Raw genomic sequence first — 12,112 nt, 5'->3', positions numbered from 1 at the left:
AAAATTTTATTTCTATAGAAAATTTGTCAGTTTGTCAAAATTTTATTTCTATAGAAAATTTGGTAATTTTATATTTATAGAAAATTTTGTGAAAATTTTATTTCTATAGAAGATTTTCTCAAAATTTTATTTCTATAGAAAATTTTGTCAAAATTTTATTTCTAAAGGAAATTTTATTTCTATAGAAAATTTTATTTCTATAAACAATTTTGTCAAAATTTTATTTCTAGTTGTTGTTTTGATCTCAGCTTTAAAACCATTGTGTTGACTAAACTACAAGAGTAGCTTAACCAACAGAGGAAAATAAGTAAGAGGAAGCACGCTCAAAATAAACCCAGCCAACTGCACTCAAATCGATGATTTGATGGTGGCAAAGGAAAAGAGAAATGTTTGTATGAATTTATTTCGACATAAGCCGGCTATCATAAACTTTTTTTCGGAAGGTTCAAGTGTGGTTCACCATGGATTTAGTGAGCTGCTGAATTTATTCTGATAATTGGTTGATAGTTTTTGCTGCAAGTAGAGGATGCTGATGAGGAATGTGGTAATTCCGAAACGTGCGTCCATCCAACCATCTTGCAGTCTATAGGGCTTTGCCCAAATGAATTTGACAAACATTCTTTTCCTCTGTCGGTTAAGCTACTCTTGTAGTTTAGTCAACACAATGGTTTTAAAGCTGAGATCAAAACAACAAATATGGTTGAAGTACAAACCCACAATAAAAAAACTAAATTTTAGTTCTATAGAATATTTTGTCAAAATTTTATTTCTATAGCAAATTTTGTCAAAATTTTATTTCTATAGAAAATTTGGTCATAATTTTATTTCTATAAAAAATTTGGTTAAAATTTTATATTTATAGAAAACTTTCTGAATATTTTATTTCTACTGAAGATTTTCTCAAAATTTTATTTCTAAAGAAAATTTTCTCAAAATTTTATTTCTATAGAAAATTTTGTCAAAATTTTATTTCTATCGAAAATGTTTTCAATATCTTATTTCTATAGAAAATGTCACGTGTCAAACTTTTATTTCTGTAGAAAATTTTGTCAAAATTTTATTTCAGTAGAAAATTTTATCAAAATTTTATTTCTATATAAAATTTTGTCAAAATTTTATTTTTATATAAAATTTTGTCAAAATTTTATTTCTATATAAAATTTTGTCACAATTTTATTTCTATAGAAAATTTTGTCAAAATGTTATTTCTATAGAAAATTTTGTCAAAATTGTATTTCCATAGAAAATTTTGTCAAAATGTTATTTCTATAGAAAATTTTGTCAAAATGTTATTTCCATAGAAAATTTTGTCAATATTTTATTTCTATAGAAAATTTTATCAAAATTTTATTTCTATAGAAAATTTTGTCAAAATTTTATTTCCATAGAAAATGTTGTCAATATTTTATTTCTATAGAAAATGTTATCAAAATTTTATTTCTATAGAAAATTTTGTCAAAATTTTATTTCTATAGAACATTTTTTCAAATTTTATTTCTGTAGAAAATTTTGTCAAAATTTTATTTCTGTAGAAAATTTTGTCAAAATTTTATTTCTATAGAAATGAATGTTTCGCAAAATCTACCAAAACATCAAGAATTCTAGCAAACAGTAAAAAATCTACCATTTTTGGTAGAATTCTACCAACTGTGGTAATCGTGATAGCTACCCTGCAAAAACTTTGTCGCCAAGAGAGTAATGAAAATGTTCTTCTTGGATCCGAAAGTGGTGCAAAATTGGCGCAGGAACGATGAATTTAACATGGGCTTGTCATAGGACGGATGTCCACCATGCTTTCCCAGAAAAAAAAAGCGTAGCAAAAAAAGGAGTGAAAATTTTGTTTTTGGATCCGGGAGTAGTGCAAAATTGGCGCAGAAGTGATGAATTTAACATGGACGGATGTCCACCATTTTAACAGCATTTGCTCTGAATATGCATCACTTTTTAAGGCGTGATCCAAATTCAATGTGTTGGGATGTGAATAAAAAAATTTGTGATATTTTGATAAATAAACAATTTTTAAAAATTTTTATGCTTTTTAATGCTTTCTAACGCCTATCCGAAACGCATGAACTCATATATTTTCAAAAATTCGCAATTTTTTAGAATGAATTTAGCATTTTTTCGAAAAAAAATCATTAATTTGTACAATTTTATTAATTCTTACTCTGTTTTTAGCATATTTGAAAAAAAGTTAAAATTACCCATTGAAAATATGAAAAAATTTAGTTATAAAAAAATTGAGTTAAAAGAACTTTCTGTGTAGTTAAAATAAAGAACATCTTTGGGAGGACATTTTTGGAAGTGCTTTTAAAGTTGTGCCTTTGGCACAACTTCCAAATTTTTTGCTGAGTACCTACCACACATATGTGTGAATACATATTTCCTTTCGTAAATGGAACACCCACCCCATGTTAAAGAGAATGTCGAGAATGAATTCCCAATTACAGCGACATCTATTAACCAACCTAACAACCAATAGTTAGATTTAGCAGATACTAAAACCGCTAGCAATTCCTACCTTCAATGTTGCAAACCATCACTTGGTCGCTTTATGTAATTGAAGGTAGAAACTCTTCCTAAACTATATATATATGGTATAGTGAAAAGCATTCCCAAATTTAAAATATATAATAGACGTGTAACGGTTATAATAAAGTTTATTTTGTTATTGTGTTTTTTAACGCTTAACTAAGACACAAACCCACCTAAGGATGGTCATAAAAATAAACAAATATGGAAGCTTTAAAGTCAATGTGTTTTCAAACATATTTCCCTTATATATATTCCCAGCAAATAAATTTTGAAGTTCTTCTAGAAGCACAACTTTAAAATACATCCAAAAATATCCAGCCAAAAATGTTCTTTACTTTAGCAAGTTCTTTTAAATCAATTTTTTATAAATCGTTTTTTTATATTTTTAATGGGTAGGTTTTACTTTTTTTTAATAAAATAATAAAAATAATTTAAATTTTGTTGAAAAAAATCTAAATCCATTCTAGAAAAATCGCGAATTTTTGAAAATATTTGAGGTCAAATGTTTCAGACAAGCGTTAGAATGCATTAAAAATCATAAAAAATTATAATAACTATTTATTTAGCAATATATCACATACTTTTTTCATTCACACTGAATTTTGATTACACCTTAGAAAGTGGTGCAAATTCAGTGCAACGGCTGTTGAAATGGTGCACATCCTATGACAAGCCCAATTTTACACGACCAGAGAGAATAGAAACACAAGAGGAGGAAAATTTCTCTTCTACAACAACAACAAATGTCAACCGTATAGATGTCGCACAATGCCTGCAGCTTTGGTATTACCGACGTTGCGGTAATAAATTGTTTATAAAGGCATCGGCAGTTATAATTTCAAATTGTCTGCCAAAAAATTTAATGCAATGAAATCATTTATAAAAAAGAGCATTTGTTACTATAAAGTAGGGTTTAAATCCTATTTTCTTTGCGTTTCGTAAAGTCGGCAAAGAACTGAACTGTGTGACGCCGACGAAAACTGTATGATATTTGAGAGAAGCGCCGACAAAAACTGCATGATATTAGATAAATTTTCCTCATGACTGCCACCTACTGACGCAGTTTCGCTTCACAGTTTTTGTGTTTTTATTCTCTCTGGCATGACTTCCAAGCACGGTTGCCACAGTTGGTAGAATTCTACCATAAATGGTAGATTTTTTACTGTTTGGTAAATTGGTAGAATTCTTGATGGTTTGGTAGATTTTGCAATATATACCTCTCCAACTAAGAGGTACTTACAAAAATTTAGATAAAAATAAAATTTTGACAAAATCATCCAAGGAAATAAATTTTTGACATAATTTTCAATAGAAATAAAATTTTGCCAAAATGTTCCAAAGAAATAAAATGTTGACAAAATTTTCAAAAGAAACAAAATTTTTTATAGAAATAAAATTTTTCATAAATTTTCTATAGAAACTAAGTTTTTACAAAATTTTCTATAGAAATAAAATTTTGACACAATTGTCTATCGATATAAAAAAAAAATTGACAAAATTGTCTATAGAATAAAATTTGACAAAATTTCCTATAGAAATAAAATTTTAACAAAATTTTCTTTAGCTGATCAAATTTCTCTATAGAAATAAAATTGTGATAAAAGTTTCTATAAAAATATAACTTTGATGAAAGTTTCTATAAAAAAAAACTTAATTTCTTTAGAAATAAAATTTTCTCTAGAAATAAAAGTTTAATTTCTTTAGAAATAAAATTTTCTATAGACATAAAATTTTGACAAAATTTTGTATAGAAATAAAATTTTGACAAAATTTTGTATAAAAATAAAATTTTAACAAAATTTTGTATAGATATAAAACAATTTTCTATAGAAATAAATTTTAACAAAATTTTTTATAGAAATAAAATTTTGACAACATTTTCTATAGAAACAAAATTTTGACAAAATTTTCTATAGAAATAAAATTTTAACAAAAGTTTCTATAGAAATATAATTTTGACAAAATTTTCTATAAAAATAAAATTTTGACAAAATTTTCTATAAAAATAAAATTTTGACAAAATTTTCTATAAAAATAAAATTTTGACAAAATTTTCTATAGAAATAAAATTTTGATAAAATTTTCTATAGAAATAAAATTTTGACAAAATTTTCTATAAAAATAAAATTTTGACAAAATTTTCTATAGAAATAAAATTTTGATAAAACTTTCTATAGAAATAAAATTTTGATAATATCTTCTATAGAAATAAAATTTTGATAATATTTTCTATAAAAATAAAATTTTGACAAAATTTTCTATAGAAATAAAATTTTGACAAAATTTCCTATAGAAATAAAATTTTAACAAAATTTTCTTTAGAAATATAAATTTGATCAAATTTCTCTATAGAAATAAAATTGTGATACAAGTTTCTATAAAAATATAACTTTGATGAAAGTTTCTATAGAAATAAAATTTTAATTTCTTTAGAAATAAAATTTTCTCTAGAAATAAAATTTTAATTTCTTTAGAAATAAAATTTTCTCTAGAAATAAAATTTTAATTTCTTTAGAAATAAAATTTTCTATAGACATAACATTTTGACAAAATTTTGTATAGAAATAAAATTTTGACAACATTTTCTATAGAAACAAAATTTTGACAAAATTTTCTATAGAAATAAAATTGTAACAAAATTTTCTATAGAAATAAAATTTTGACAAAATTTTCTATAAAAATACATATACTGTACAAAATTTTGTACAGAAATAAATTTTTGACAAAATTTTGTATAGAAACAAAATTTTGTATAGAAATAAAATTGTAACAACATTTTCTATAGAAATAAGATTTTGACAAAATTTTCTATAAAACTAAAATTTTCGCAAAATATTCGATAAAAATAAAATTTTGACAAAATTTTCTATAAAAATAAAATTTTGATAAAATATTCTATAAAAATAAAATTTTGACAAAATTTTCTATACAAACAAAATTTTGACAATATTTTCTATATAAATAAAATTTTGACAAAATTTTCGATAGAAATAAAATTTTGACATAATTTTCAATAGAAAAAAATTTTTTGGCAAAATTTTCTATGGAAATAAAATTTTGACAAACTTGTCTATAGAAAAAAACAAATAAGTAAAGTCTAAAGTCGGGCGGGGCCGACTATAGTATACCCTTCACCATTATGTATACCAAAATTTGGGTTACCATATCAACTTCTTCAAATTTGTTGGGAGTTATTATCAAAATTTATATTCCTCTATACAAATATTTATATCTGAAACGATTTGGAGACAATTTTTCGTACTTCTACAAAATCGCTAGAATTAAAAATTAAATTGGCTAACGCCCTGGGATGAAACATATACATATACATATGTATTCGAGATATAGGACAATTTGAGTAATATTTAAAATTTTTGCTACTCAGCAGTGGCGATTTTACAAGGATATTGGTAAAATCTCGCCAAGCTAGTGGCCTATTATGGGTTGTGATATATTATTTGGTCAATTCGGGTGATATTTCCACAAGTCGGAGCTTTATTTAAAATTCGACCATTCTGTGAAAAGTTTGGCATTACAGTGTGTAGAATATGACTACGATATGGGGAAATCATCACAGAATTTTGTGTAAAATGTGGGTATTTTTGGCCATATTAGATAAAGATGACACACTTAAATAGCATATTAAATGTATTCTCTGTGCAAACTATCGAGTCAATTGGAGGAAACTCCCATTGAAAATGGGTCTAAAATATGAAACATTCTACCATATTTCCCCTACTCTGGCGTACATATATATGGGAGCTATATCTAAATATGAACCGATTTTGACCAAATTTGACATGCATAGTTAGAATAATAATCCTGGTATCTCAGCAAAAAACCTAAATGGGAGAATAATTTTGGCCTGCGTGATCATATGGGTGTAAATCGGGCGAAAGATATATATGGGAGCTATATCTAAATCTGAACCGATTTCAACCAAATTTGGTATACTTAATGATGCTATTAAACGTATTCTTGTGCAAAATTTGAAGCAAATCAGAATAAAACTCTGGCATTTGAAGCCATATAAGTGCAAATCGGACAAAAGATATATATGGGAGCTTTATCTAAATCTGAACCGATTTGGTTGATATTTTGCATATTTTACAAAAGCCCCAAAATATTTTGCTGCCCGAAATTTTGAGAAAATACGTTTATAAATACGTCAATTATGACCAGATCGGGGAGCCACCGTGGTGCAATGCATGTCTTGCATACACAAGGTCGTGGGTTCGATTCGTGCTTCGACCGAACACCAAAAAGTTTTTCAGCGGTGGATTATCCCACCTCAGTAATGCTGGTGACATTTCTGAGGGTTTCAAAGCTTCTCTAAGTGCTTTCACTGCAATGTGGAACGCCGTTCGGACTCGGCTATAAAAAGGAGGTCCCTTGTCATTGAGCTTAACATGGAATCGGGCAGCACTCAGTGATAAAAGAGAAGTTCACCAATGTGGTATCACAATGGACTGAATAGTCTAAGTGAGCCTGATACATCGGGCTGCCACCTAACCTAACCTGACCATGACCAGATCGGTGATAAATATATGGCAGCTATATCTAAATCTGAACCGATTTTTTCAAAATCAATAGCGATTGTCTTTGAGCCAATGTAAACCTCTGTGCCAAATTTGAGGACGACCAGACTTAAACTGCGAGCTGTACTTTGCACACAAAATTACATATACAGACAGACGGACAGATCGCTAAATCGACTCAGAATTTAATTCTAAGACGATCGGTATACTAAAGGATGGGTCTCAGACTTTTCCTTCTTGGCGTTACATACAAATGCACAAACTTATTATACCCTATACCACAGTAGTGGTGAGGGGTATAAAAATTGACAAAATGTTTCTATAGAACAAAATTTTTTATATAAATAAAAATGTTTGATAAAATGTCTATAGAAATAAAGTTTTGACAAAATTTCCTATACAAATAAAATGTTGACAAAATTGTTTATAGAGATGAAATTTTGCAAAATAAGATTTGTTTGTATGGTAGTTTTCTGGTAAATTTTTCTTAAAATTTTGGTAGATTATTTTTGGCTCGTGTGGCAACCGTGCTTCCGAATCCGAAAAAGAAAATTTTTTGCTGAGTTAAATTAAATTGCAATTCTAGTAACGATATGTGTTGTCAGGTCTAGTAATTTTCAATTGACCTGTTATAGACAAAGAAAATTTCATTAAAATTGACCCAATCATATCATTTTATGGATGTAGCAAAACATTTACATTAAGACAATGACGATGTTCGCTAGTCTCATTTTTGATATCCAATTTTACCAAATTTGATCTCTCAATTTTTACTCCGAAAGAATTTCCTCTGTTCTAGTTAATATTGAATTTATTTTTACAGTCATTGATTTGTATACCTAAATTTTAAATAAAATGCTTTGAGATATACACAGAAAGAACATTTCATTAAAAATGGAGCAACGGTTCTTTGCTTTAAAATAACGAAACAAGAAACGAGTCCATTATAAAATGACAAATAGAGCGAAAAGATTATCTGGTAAATAGTTATAATAACGTAACTTTTTGTTATATTTACAAATTTTTTGGTTTGGGCAAATTTTAATGACGCGTTAATGTCACGAAGCTTACACTGAAAAAAATATTGTCGTGCGGTCAAAGATTTCATGTCTTTAAAATACGAATACAAATTTTGCTTAGCATAGAAGACGCATTTCTCTAAAATAAAGTTATTTTCCTTGTCCAAAAGTCGATAAACTTTTCAATGAAGTCATATTGTCCTTATAATTAAGTGATTTGACTTAAAAATGGGTATCTTAACATGAAAGATAAAATTTATAGGCTAATGTCAACTTGACTTTAATAATTCAGAAAAATTCTTTAAATTTAATGAAATTGTCTTTAAATTTGTTGTCTTTTTACATCTTGACTACAAAGCAAAAAATCGTTCAAATATAGGACATGTTTTTCAAAACTTTATTTTAAAGAAGCTTTTTACTTCAAACATAGCATAATTTCTTCTGGAAGTCGAGTCCTAGTTTGGAAAATAAAGTTGCCGTTAACTCGTTTTTAAAGGACTTTGATAGCATATGAAGAAACAAAGCTAAGAAAGCGAAAAATTAAAATTTGTTTCCTAGAAGCAAGTACACAAAACCTAAATTTGAAGGAGAATTATGTCTTAAAAGTATCCTTACTTGTATTCTCCGCTTCTTTGGCTTGGAATCAATACCAAATTTTTTAAAGTAAAGACAAAATCTTTGGAACCGAGTATGCTTTTTTTTCAGTGTATTCGAACATCATACATGTGATAAGAAAATGTCATTAGGGACAATTTTATATTAAAATTAATATATTAATATGTGAAACTAAACTAAAAAATAATAGTATTGCAATAAAAATAATTCCATCAATTTAACGGTGAGCTTTTCTCCGTGTATGAGATATCCTGTCCTATTCTTTCTCACTAACATTTTCAGGATGGACTTCAACATTAAGCACTCCTTGCAGGTTTTTTTATAAAATTGTATTATGTTTAGTATTGAGCTAGAAAAATCTTCCATAAAATAATGGTTAAAGCCTGAATGTCTGAATAATTTTCCTAAACGCACAACTAAAAACCCAGTTTCTTATTAATGTTATTTTTTTCTGTTTTATCTTAAATTCTAGCAAAAAAAGTGTAAATTTTGTTTCAATTATTAAAGCCTAGTGCCTTTTAATAAAGTGCTAATCTGTCGACGTTATATCTATGTTGGGTACTTAGAGCGTGGATAGCAAAGTGAAAAAGTGAGCAACAAAAAGACAGCATTAATGGCATATTACAGAGTTACGTAGGTTGTGGCCACTTTTGCGCACTTGAAATACAACGACAATTATCAGCAGAAACAAATTAATTACAATGCACAGTGGATCAACAAGACATAGAATAAATCAATAAATCAAATTATTTACTTGTAAATAAAAACTTAGTTTAATGCGCACTGTACGTTTTAAAATACAACCACTATTAAAAAACCACATATTTTTATACCCAGCACCATAGAATTGTGACGGTATAATAAGTTTGTCATTCCGTTTGTAACACATCGAAATATCGATTTCCGACTATATAAAGTATATACATTCCTGATCAGGGAGAAATTCTAAGATGATATAAGCATGCCCGTCTGTCTGTCTGTTGTAATCACGCTACAGTCTTCAATAATGGCGCTATCGTCCTGAAATTTGGCACAGATTCGTTTTTTGTTTGCAGGCAGGTCAAATTCGAAGATGGGCTATATCGGTCCAAGTTTTCATATAGTCCCCATATAAACCGACCTTCCGATTTGGGGTTTTGGGCTTATAAAAACCACTGTTTTTATCCAATTTTCGTGAAATTTGAAATCTAGAAGTATTTTATGACCATAAAGAGGTGTGTCAAAAATGGTGAGTATCGGTCCATATTTTGGTATAGCCCCCATATAGACCGAGCTCCCGATTTTACTTCTTGGGCATATAGAAACCGCAGTTTTTATTCAATTTACCTGAAAGTGGAAATCTAGAGGTATTGTAGGACCACAAATACGTGTGCCAAAAATTGTGAGTATCGGTCCATATTTTGGTATAGCCCCCATATAGACCGATCTCCCGATTTTACTTATTGGGCATATAGAAACCGCAATTTTTATCCAATTTACCAGAAATTGGAAATCGAGAGGTACTTTAGAACTGTAAAGAGGTGTGCCAAAAATGGTGAGTATCGGTCCATGGTTTGGTATGGTCCCCATATAAACCGACCTCCCGATTTGGGGTCTTGGGCTTATAGAAACCGTTCACAAAAAAAATTTTTTCTGATTCAATCACGAAATTAATTGATCCAATTAATTTTTAATTGAAATGTCTTCAATCACAGAAATGGTAGTATCAATTAAAAAATTAATTGAAGGTCAATTAAAAAATTAATTGATTCAATTAAAAAATTAATTGATACTATTAATTTTCGTGATTGATTTTTGTTTCAATTAAAAAATTTGTTGATTCAATTAAATTTTTAATTGAATATTTTTTAAAACTCAATTAAAATTTTAATTGGAACATTTTTCGTGAAATTTTTTTCTGTATAGTTTTTATCCAATTTGCCTGAAATTGAAAATCTAGAGGTACTTGAGGACTATCAAAAGGTGTGCCGAAAATGGTCCGTATCGCTCCATGTTTTGGTATAGCCCCCATATAGACCGATCTCCCGATTTTACATCTTGGGTTTATATAATCCGTAATTTATAGGTATTTTAGGACCATAAAGAGGTGTGCCACAAATGGTGAGTATCGGTCAATGTTTTGGTATAGCCCCCATATAGACCGATATCACGATTTTACTTCTTCGGCTTCTAGAATCCGAAGTTTTTATCCAATTTGCCTGAAATTGGAAATCTAGAGGTATTTTCTTATAAATCCAGAATCTTATATAGTCCTCATAGGTGAAATCTTTAAATTTATCTTCGGGAAGTGTCTTCAAGTCCTCACGCCCTCCTGAAATTTCAAAGGATAATATTTGGTTCATGGTGGTGGGTATTTAAGATTCGGCCCGGCCGAACTTACTGCTGTATATACTTGTTTTCATTAAATTTATGACACAAATCATGTCCTTGAGATTTCCCTTATTGTAAAAACTAACATGTTTCGTATTTAAATTTGTTGCTATAACAGGTTGGCTGATAAGTCCCCGGTCTAACACACAGTTTTTTGTCAAAATTCGTTTTTATTATTCAACATAGTTCCCTTCAAGAGCGATACAACGATTATAACGACCTTCCAATTTTTTGATACCAGTTTGGTAGTACTCCTTCGGTTTTGCCTCAAAATAGGCCTCAGTTTCGGCGATCACCACTTCATTGCAGCCAAATTTTTTTTCCTGCGAGCATCCTTTTGAGGTCTGAGAACAAGAAAAAGTCGCTGGGGGCCAGATGTGGAGAATACGGTGGGTGAGGAAGCAATTCGAAGCCCAATTCACGAATTTTTGCCATCGTTCTCAATGACTTGTGGCACGGTGCGTTGTCTTGGTGGGACAACACTTTTTTCTTCTTCATATGAGACCGTTTTGCCGCGATTTCGACCTTCAAACGCTCCAATAACGCCATAATAACCACTGTTGATGGTTTTTCCCTTCTCAAGATAATCGATAAAAATTATTCCATGCGCATCCCAAAAAACAGAGGCCATTACTTTGCCAGTGGACTTCTGAGTCTTTCCACGCTTCGGAGACGGTTCACCGGTCGCTTTCCAATCAGCCGACTGTCGATTGGACTCAGGAGTGTAGTGATGGAGTCATGTTTCATCCATTGTCATATATCGACGGAAAAACTCGGGTGTATTACGAGTTAACAGCTGCAAACACCGCCCAGAATCATCAACACGTTGTTGTTTTTGGTCAAATGTGAGCTCGCGCGGCACTCATTTTGCACAGAGCTTCCGCATATCCAAATATTGATGAATGATATGACCAACACGTTCCTTTGATACCTTTAAGGCCTCTGCTATTTCGATCAACTTAATTTTACGGTCATTCAAAATCATTGTGTGGATTTTTTTGATGTTTTCGTCGGTAACCACCTCTTTCGGGCGTT

The sequence above is a fragment of the Haematobia irritans genome, chromosome 1 (assembly GCF_050003625.1).
Source record: "Haematobia irritans isolate KBUSLIRL chromosome 1, ASM5000362v1, whole genome shotgun sequence".
Taxonomy (NCBI): Eukaryota; Metazoa; Arthropoda; class Insecta; order Diptera; family Muscidae; genus Haematobia; species Haematobia irritans.
This window is presented reverse-complemented; position numbering follows the sequence as displayed.